Source organism: Lampetra planeri, chromosome 51 (assembly GCF_965212315.1).
Source record: "Lampetra planeri chromosome 51, kcLamPlan1.2.h2, whole genome shotgun sequence".
Taxonomy (NCBI): Eukaryota; Metazoa; Chordata; class Hyperoartia; order Petromyzontiformes; family Petromyzontidae; genus Lampetra; species Lampetra planeri.
In genome coordinates, this window is record NC_136157.1 from 4,623,022 (window position 1) to 4,632,138 (window position 9,117).

General features: G+C 40.5%; 1 non-coding gene across 1 annotated transcript; it reads right to left on the minus strand.

Moving 5' to 3' along the window:
- Nucleotides 1-243: 243 nt before the first annotated feature.
- LOC144734571 (U6atac minor spliceosomal RNA) lies at nucleotides 244-365 on the minus strand. Its single transcript, XR_013588528.1, has one exon. It is a non-coding gene; the product is annotated as a U6atac minor spliceosomal RNA (small nuclear RNA).
- Nucleotides 366-9,117: the final 8,752 nt, after the last annotated feature.

The window sequence follows — 9,117 nt, forward strand, 5'->3', positions numbered from 1 at the left end:
TAGGGGTGGGTCAGCAAGTTACAACAACAACAACAACAGAATACAACAAAGGATACCAGAGTAAGATAGAGAATAGTTAAGCAAGTAAATACAAAATAAATACATATAGATATAGCATGGAAGTTCAAATTTCACTGGTATATACAATTTTCATAGATTTGTCAAAATCAAATGTAGGTCTGGGAAAGGCAGCAAAACAAATATAATAACAATTCAAGGCAATACATTCTTTCGTTTATTTTGAAAAAACATAGTTTAATGCCACAAAGTAGGTGGCCATGCCTTAAAAATATTTTGTGCAAAGACGACAAGTGCCTCTTCCGTCCTTATCAAGGTGGGTGCGAACCTCTCCTTTCATACAACACGTATGTATTATGCATGTTGAACTTCTTTCACACTGTACGTATTCAACCGTGCTCATCAGAAGTGAGGGGGGTGGAGGGTGAAGGACAATTCTAGATTTGAAGCTTTCGTGACTGCAAGGAATCATCTTCTTAGGTTTTTTCGGTAAAGTCACGTAGGTCAAAATTAATGAAAATAAAATAAAATAAAAAACAAAAATCACGACGTTTCGGAGGCAACACAAGTCTCCGAAACGTCGTGATTTTTGTTTTTTATTTTATTTTATTTTCATTAATTTTGACCTACGTGACTTTACCGAAAAAACCTAAGAAGGTGAAGGACAAATACATAAACACAAAAGCAGTTCTAAAGAAATGAGTTTTCAACCTAGATGATTTAAAAGTGCATAGCTCCAGTGGCTTCATGGGAATGGAAGAAAGAGCATTCCAGACGGCCACAAAAGCGCATTTGAAAGCGCGCGATGAGGTGACCGTTTTTGTTCGATGGTTATCCACAAGCTCCTGCGAGGAAAATCACAGTTTTCGTGATGGTTTATGCTCCTTTACGAGGTCTGCAAATTATTGTGGTTAATTTGTGGCAACCACTTGTTGTATATTGAGTGCAAAAACAATTAAATAAAATGTAAAATACATTAGTAAAAATGTTTTTGTATCCACCAATTATACACGGCCTTTATGATGCCGTTATTAAAGGTGAAACAGTTACTCTATCAACTCATTGTTTTGGGGTTGTTACGAATGCGAACATGCACCATGAATGCAAAAGCCCCATTGTTGCCCCTTATTTTTTTAAGTGCCTCAAAACGTTTGGTTTGGCCCATCACGACCCACGGTACATCGCATGCAATCATAGGACCTAAAATATAAAGGGGGGGGGGGTGGTTGGGGTGGTTGAGGGGGGGTTTGAGGAGAGCATCAAAATTGCATTTCAATTGCAGCAGGCAAATTTTGTCCGACGAACACACACCGCTGTTGTTTGAGAAATTAAATTCCCACGGTGATTTCCTCACCGACCAAACCCCGTAAGCAGCTATTCCGTTCGGTCATTTCTTCGGCAATACGGCACAAATGCGATGGAGCCAAAACCTTAGCTGTAGTTTATCAAATTACGTGCTCATGTATGCGCTCTTGGTCTGCACAAACCACCTCCCCAACATTTTATATATATTGCTATGTTTATTTGACCCTCTGTGGCCTGAAGCCCAATTTCATGCTGTGAAACTATCTGGCAAATGTTCCCGGGCCTCAAGGCACATTTACGAGCGTTTGGTCTTCGCGGAAAGTGGTAGGTAGCCGGGTTCCTACAGGGTTTGAAGAGAACCCTGCTGTTTTTCATTAGGTTCTTGTTGAGATGTTTTGCTGATCTCTGCCCGTCAGCTACTCTGTAACTTTAGCGCCTTGCTCTCCGAGGGTGTCCAAATCTGTATCTCAAAGCCACGACTATTGTCCAATGTTCACTGGTATGTCAAAACGATTTGCCTGTTTCGGGTGCTTAAATGCGTTGACATTCAAAAGCACCTTGCATCACAGCTCATCTGAAGTGTGCCATTGCCCCGCTGCTATTTAGCCAAGTGGACCCCAGTGGCAACTGCCCCTGTGCAGCACATGGTGTTATCTATAAAAAATATATTAAAGTCACAATCGAGATTCATGTAGCACCACTCATCGCACCCCCCCCCCCCCCCCACTGCAAAACACTTAGAAGAACTCTTATGAAAATATAAACTCGAGAATCAGTCAGGCTTTCCTCAGTGAAGTAAGTGTAATAATGTAAGGGGTAAATAATATTAATAAAGCAACTGCTGGATCACGACCTCCCTCCAAATCTGCCATCAGCTATTTAAATTTTTAAATAATAAACGATCAACTATTTGTATTTTACTATGAATTTACACTGAGCTATACAGTTATTTTATGATATGGGCATTTGTAGCATCAGCCAAATTCTCTAAACGCATGTTTCTAAAATGTGGAGGGGAAAAACCGGAGGACCCGGAGAAAAATCTATGCAACCATTGGGAGAACATGCAAACTACAAATAGACAAGAGGCATCAGGGTCGGGATCGAACCCACGATCTCCTGTATACCAGGCGAGGTAGTTAACATCTCACGACCGTGGCAACCGCGGGTTGGTGAAGATACGCGACAAGGGGAATGCACCTCACACATTTTGGCCATGCAGTCACTTGGGAGGCACACAGCACACAGCCCAATCACGTGGTTTATCGCTAAAAATGATGGTGAGAAAAAATGTGAAATTCATTTTTTAAAAAGTTCGGGAGAATTGCGTTTGGTAAGGTTGCACATGGGTTTTTGGTTTTCTTTTAGTTTGTTCCATGAAGTATCAGACACTCTCCTATAACCGACACGAAGGCAATTCAATTAAAGGTGTGTGGGGCAAGCTTGCGGAACCTTGTAGTGTTAAAAGGACTTATTCACAATCCACTTCATTGAAGCACAGCCCCCATGAGCAGGAATCTTGGCATGGCACTGTGTACGATTGGCGAATGTCGATGCTGAAAGAAAGTTGGATCATATAACTGGAGGGATCGGGTGATTCATTAAATGAAAAGCATGACATTGGCAGCAACGCTTTTGAAAATGTTTCAAGGCCTCATAAAAGTTAGAAATTTCACTTTCTCAGAGGTGTGATCTACACGCCGTGCAAGTGGGCACTGCATTGTGGGTATAAAGCAATGAATGGATTGCATGTTGAATCCTAGCGAGTATTTCTCATCATTAGTGTCAGCTTTATTTTACTGCATCCAGATAAAGGTTTCATCCGCATTGTCCGTCACTATACCTCACGGTCCTGCATTGCCACGATCCATCTCATCTCTCCATCTAGACGGTGATCGTGCAATGCAATTATTTTTTTCCCATATAGAAAGTGCTTGTAATAATTGCTTCACAACTTTGAAAAGGCCTTGCTTTTTTAGAGCTTGGATGAGCTGCGTCAGTTCCTCCAGTGTAACATTTTCTTTGCATAGTCGATGAAATTTGGGGATGTAAGAGTCACCTCCGATTAGCACGGTTGGCTACGTAGCGTGCGAAAAAAGTTCAACATACGTACAGCCACATCAGTAATTTTTCGAATCGGTCTCGTCTCCGTTGTTTTTTACCCCAAATAATTGAGGCATTATTCCAGAATGAGGGTACTGCATATCATTTATCAATATATATATATTTCTTATAAGAAAAAGTCCCGTCGTTTTAATTCCAAGAGCTGGTCCTGTTTATTTGAAAAATGCTCTTTGCACATAAGTTTTATTTTTCTTCAAAAATTGCTGCGGGTATCTCTTTAAGACACACAGCGTTAACGTACCGAAGTGAAATAAAATAGATGAAATTTAATTCCCTCACAAAAATATATAATAAAGTGTAATGAAGCTGCAAGTCTGGTGTGATAACCATTACACCGCGGGAATATCCAGATTTTGAAAATGATATGGATTTAAAAAGATAAAATAAGATAAATGGATCACACTTAATTCATGCTATTCTTTTAATGTTGTATTGAAACAAAGAAGAGACCAAGGGACGGATGTTGGCAGTGGCAAAAAAAGCACAACAACAACAAAAAACACCCCATGGTCAACCTAGTATCAGAATCAAAATCTGTATTTATAGTGGAGGAATCCGATGAGATATAAAGCTCTTTTTCATAGACGTCCACTAGGGGCGTATAAGAACGTTAAAACAACAAACAGTACATAAACATGATAGTAGTGCAAAGTACAAGAAAGGTAAAGAAATCACGCGAACATATACAAATAAAACGAAAACCATCCCCATCCGAACAGGCAAAGCCCTCTGAAGTATTAAATGCCGCGACTCTAAGCTTAAATGTACGCTCCAAGCCTGGGGTGTTTCATTCAGACGCTGTCTTTCCGACAGACCTGTTATTCACCTGAGGACGGCTGCTTGCATTGTGGCTGAAACGTCGTGAGAATTATTTTATTATGTTTTATTTTTATTATTTTATTATTTCCCTTCTAGTGACTTTACCGAAAGAACCAAGAAGATGAATCCCTGCAGTCACGAAAGCTTTAAATCAAAATATAAGTACGAACTTGTTTTTAAGAAGCGACCTGGCCTCAAATGATCGCTCAACAAAGTGGCCCGTCACTTGGACATTAATAGCACCATTAATGATTATCTAAATAATCTCAACGCATGTTTCTAAATATGGAGGGAAACCCCAGAGGACAAAAAAAACCCACGTGACCACTGGGAGAACTTGCAAACTCCAAATATACAGCAGGCGCCAGAGTCGGGATCGATCCTCCGTACTCCTGCATACCAGGCGAGGAAGATGACATCTCACCACCGTGGTGCCCCTTTAATAAATAAAATATGTAAGTTTAAATTGCATCATCAATTCCGAAGCTTCGGAAAGGCAGTAAAACAACAGCAAAAACAGTCCCTGCCTCAAAACAGAAACACACATAATGGCCGAACATTTCGCTAAATTGCCCCTTTTTTATCAGAGCGGAGAGCAGACAGGTGAATAGATCTGTAGTTGGTGATAACACTACGCTGCCATGGTCGTCTTTAAAACGTTCAGGTTGACAAATTAATCGTTTATAATTTGGTGGGGGGCGGAGAAACAACATCTAAGATCGATCAACAAAAAATTGTATTCGTCAATTTAAGACTTTTCAAGGCATCGCCGTATAAGACGCGATGCCCAACAATCTTTTTTTCACAGTTGGGAATTGATTTCATGACCCTGTTGCTGTGAGGCACAAGGTGTTACGCCTGCTATGCCATACAACCCGCCACCCAATACCGGCAGACTTTCAAAAAAGTCGCAGCGTGAAGTGGCCTCTGACATAGAGATGTCTCGTGCGAATTGTCACCTTAAATGAAGGAAACCAATGGCTGACTAGATGTGTGAAAAATATTGCCATGGAGGAAGGTGCGGGCGGGGGGCATGTTAAAGCAGCACTCTCCCCTTGACAAGTTGCTTACCTAACGAAGTTTGTATGCGAGCATATGTGACCATAATCCTGATGCATGCCTTCTTGGCCCCATTCTGCCGTGTCACGGGAGAGACGTTACGTTACATTCGGTGTGTTTGCGCTCCTCCGTGTCAATAATTGCTGTCGTGATTTTATCGTCGGAAACTCCGCTCGATAAAAGAGACTGCCACAAGTTGGTGATGCACGGAAACACCGCAGCTCGTTTGAAAAGTATTCTGCAAGCCATAACGTTGCCGCTGTTGGCACACTTATATGAAGATAAATAATACGTTAATAAAAAAAAATGAATCCGATAACTGAGAGGAGAAAAGAGCTTGTCATTTTGAATGACTGGACTTCTTTTTGGTATATGTTGAAGTAAGCAAGAGAAAACAATATACTCAATATATTATTTTGGAATGGGTCAAGTACAGTTACAAGAAGCTGCGAAAGACAATGATTAAGTACATAAGCAATTTGAGCAATAGGATGCAACTGAGAGCATCTCATGCAAAGTTACGAGGAAAATATAATGGAGAGAGCTAAATGGAAGGGATACCATGACTGATGACATATTTGAGAAAGGACCTGGCACACAGAGAAGAGGTATGTGCTCCAGATTTTTCAGATAATAACAAAAAAACATCTGCAAATCAGGCATAGATATGAAAATGTTTGGATGATTAAAAAATGTGATATCACAGGAAGCGATGTCACTTTCTAGAGCTTTCCACACCTTTCCTGTGAAAAGTCTTGTTACATGACGTGACCTTTGCTTACATTAGTTTGTTGAAATAAACATTATCACATCACAATAACTGTTATACTATTGGGAGATTATGAAATAAAATAGGCTATGGAGTAATATTATTTTTTTAAATGATTACATCTAGTGCATAAAAATGAAAGTTATAAAAAATGTAATACATCTTACTCTGAGAATAAATTGGACCTAAAAATCTTGAAAGTACATTATCTCAAAGAAATTAACTCTATTATATCTGCATGACTAATGTCAAAACCGATACAGGATTTGCTTGTTTTAAACCATTTTTTGTTGATAATATGCCCAAAGAGAGGGTCATTCGGCCGATGGGCGGAGTAAAAAGAACATTTCTTACGTGGAGAGACAAATAAGGGGAGAAGGCCGCATTTATTTAATCAACATTCTCCCCGTCTCTCTCAGTGTCTCTGTCTCAGTGTGGTTCCATCTCACTGTCTGAGTCTCCGTGTCTATCTGTTGCCTGTGTGTGATGTGGGTTCAAAGTTTTGATAATGATGATGATTATCAAACTTGAAACGAATACCTAAATTATGCTAAAATGTAACTGGTTACATAGGTCGGTTAACCAGAATAGAACCGTTTGAGACGGTTCCAAACCAATCACCTTAACTGTTTAACCTGAACAGAACTCGAAAATATATTGGTTCGACACCCTGTTTATGTATATATGTTGACCTTCTGTTGCACCATATGTAGCCAACCATGCCAATCGGAGGTGCAGGGAAAGGACAACACACTTAACACAAAAAGCAGTTTTAAAGAAATTAGTTTGCAATCTAGAGAATTATTTCAAAGTGCGTAGCTCCATCTTCTTGGTTCTTTCGGTAAAGTCACGTAGAAGGGAAGTAATAAAATAATAAAAATAAAACATAATAAAATAAAATAATTCTCACGACGTTTCGGCTACAACGCAAGCAGCCGTCTTCAGGTGAAGAATGAGACACTACCAAGCTAGGAGCTTATATATAAGCTGGGTTGGAGGTGGAAGAGCGCCTTAACAAAAAGAATGTGCATATGAAGAGGAATTTAGCATATTCATGGGAAATGCGTAGGAGGTGGGTGGGGGGGTTTCATAGTCATATTATGCCCATGCATTATGCAGGATCAACAGCACCAAGGGGGGGTGCAGGGAGTAGCATTAACAAAGGAAAGGAATGTTAATAGTATGTAGCTGCAGTTACTAAACAACCACGTAGAAAACTAAACTATAAACTACATAAAAAACTAAAGTATAAACTGCATAGCACCATCAGTGTACTTACTATACTCTACAATAAGCTGAATTACTAACAGTAAGTAATACATTACAATTCTACGTCGTAAAAATTATATAACATGCTTCCATCTAAACTTTATTCTCTTACATCACACGAGCATACACCGTACTATATACTGCCATAGATAAACCCAACATTAAATTATATACTGTATTGCTATAAACCACCTTATACATTGTAATATTGCACTATGTATTATTCTACTCACCCTAATGTGTATCACACTGCTATATGTTTACTATACAATTACGATACTATATATTACTTTGAACATTGTATTAAGCATATAAATGTTATACTATTTGTTATTATACACTGTACCATTGACCGTCGTGTCAATGGGTGAGTCGTGGGGGGAAAACTTGCAGCGGAGCAAAGAATCCATTCCCTGCGGAGAATACAATGCCAGTGAGTGGAACGCGGTCTGAAAGTCATCGTAAACGTGAACACAATCAGTTAAGATCCGAAATGGTTTATTACGTCCTTCCAATGATTGCTAAGCCAGAATCCATCTTCTCGGTTAAAATTGTCTCTGTGTTTGTATATGTGGATCGCCTCATGAACGAATCTCTCATGATAGCCAGATGGCTTGCAGAGAACTTCTGTCTTGGAGAAGTCAATGTCATGTGAGCCCACTGAGTTGTAACAGTGATCTGCCACGGCTGAGGTGTTTGTCCTACCGTGTTTCAGGTCTGCTGTATGTTCACGGATGCGGTCCGAGACATGTCGTTTGGTTTCCCCAATGTAACTGCTACCACAGAGGCAACTTAGTTTGTAGACGCCAGGGTATTGTATGTCTGGAACCACATCTTTTACAGACGGTACCAGATCACGGATTTTATGTACTGTGTTGAATCGGACCTGGATCTTGTGTTTAATCAGGATTTTGGAGATCTTTTTTGTGACCCCAGCAATGTAGGGTAAGGTGATGGTCTTGAAAGGCTCCTCAACAGGATCCTTCTTGATGGTTGGAGTGATGGCTTTGCGGATTGTGTAGTCGGAGTAACCATTAGCCTTAAGAGCTTGGCGTACGTGTTTGAGTTCACTGGCAATGTGTTCCTGGTCGGAGATGCATTGGGCTCTATGATATAGAGTCTTGATGAGGGAATTCTTCTGGGATGGATGGTGGTGGGAATCCGGTTTTAGGTAAGCATCCGTATGGGTGGCTTTCCTGTAGACAGAGTGGCTCATTGAACCATCAGGTCTCCTTTTGATTAGGACATCCAAAAAGGGTAGCTTGCCATCTTTTTCGACTTCCATGGTGAATCTGATGGCTTCCTACTATCGGAAGTGAAAGGATTCCGGGCGGTTGCAGAAGTGCATCTGAAAGCGTTGCCATGTAGTGACTATCTTTATTCGATGGTTAGCCAAAAACCGCTGCAAGGATGATCGTAGTTCGCGTGATGGTCTATGCTCCATGGCGAGCTCAGCAAGGTGTTGTGGGTCATTTGTGGCAAGCACTTTGTGTGCAATTAGTGTGACCGTTTAACGCATTCGTTCGGCAGCCAGAAGCCAATGCAGTGGCATGGCTCGGCTTCTGCAGTTGAAAAACAAACTGTCTCCTCCTGAGCCGTGCTGGGCTAGCTTGGCTAGGCTACACGCCTTGATCTTGCAGTGAAAAAGAAAAAACCTTTCAGTTTAACACGTAGGCTTTCGCGACCAATATTGTTCATAATCAACGATTTTTGGGTTTAACGCGATCTAAACCCAAAAATCGTTGATTATGAAA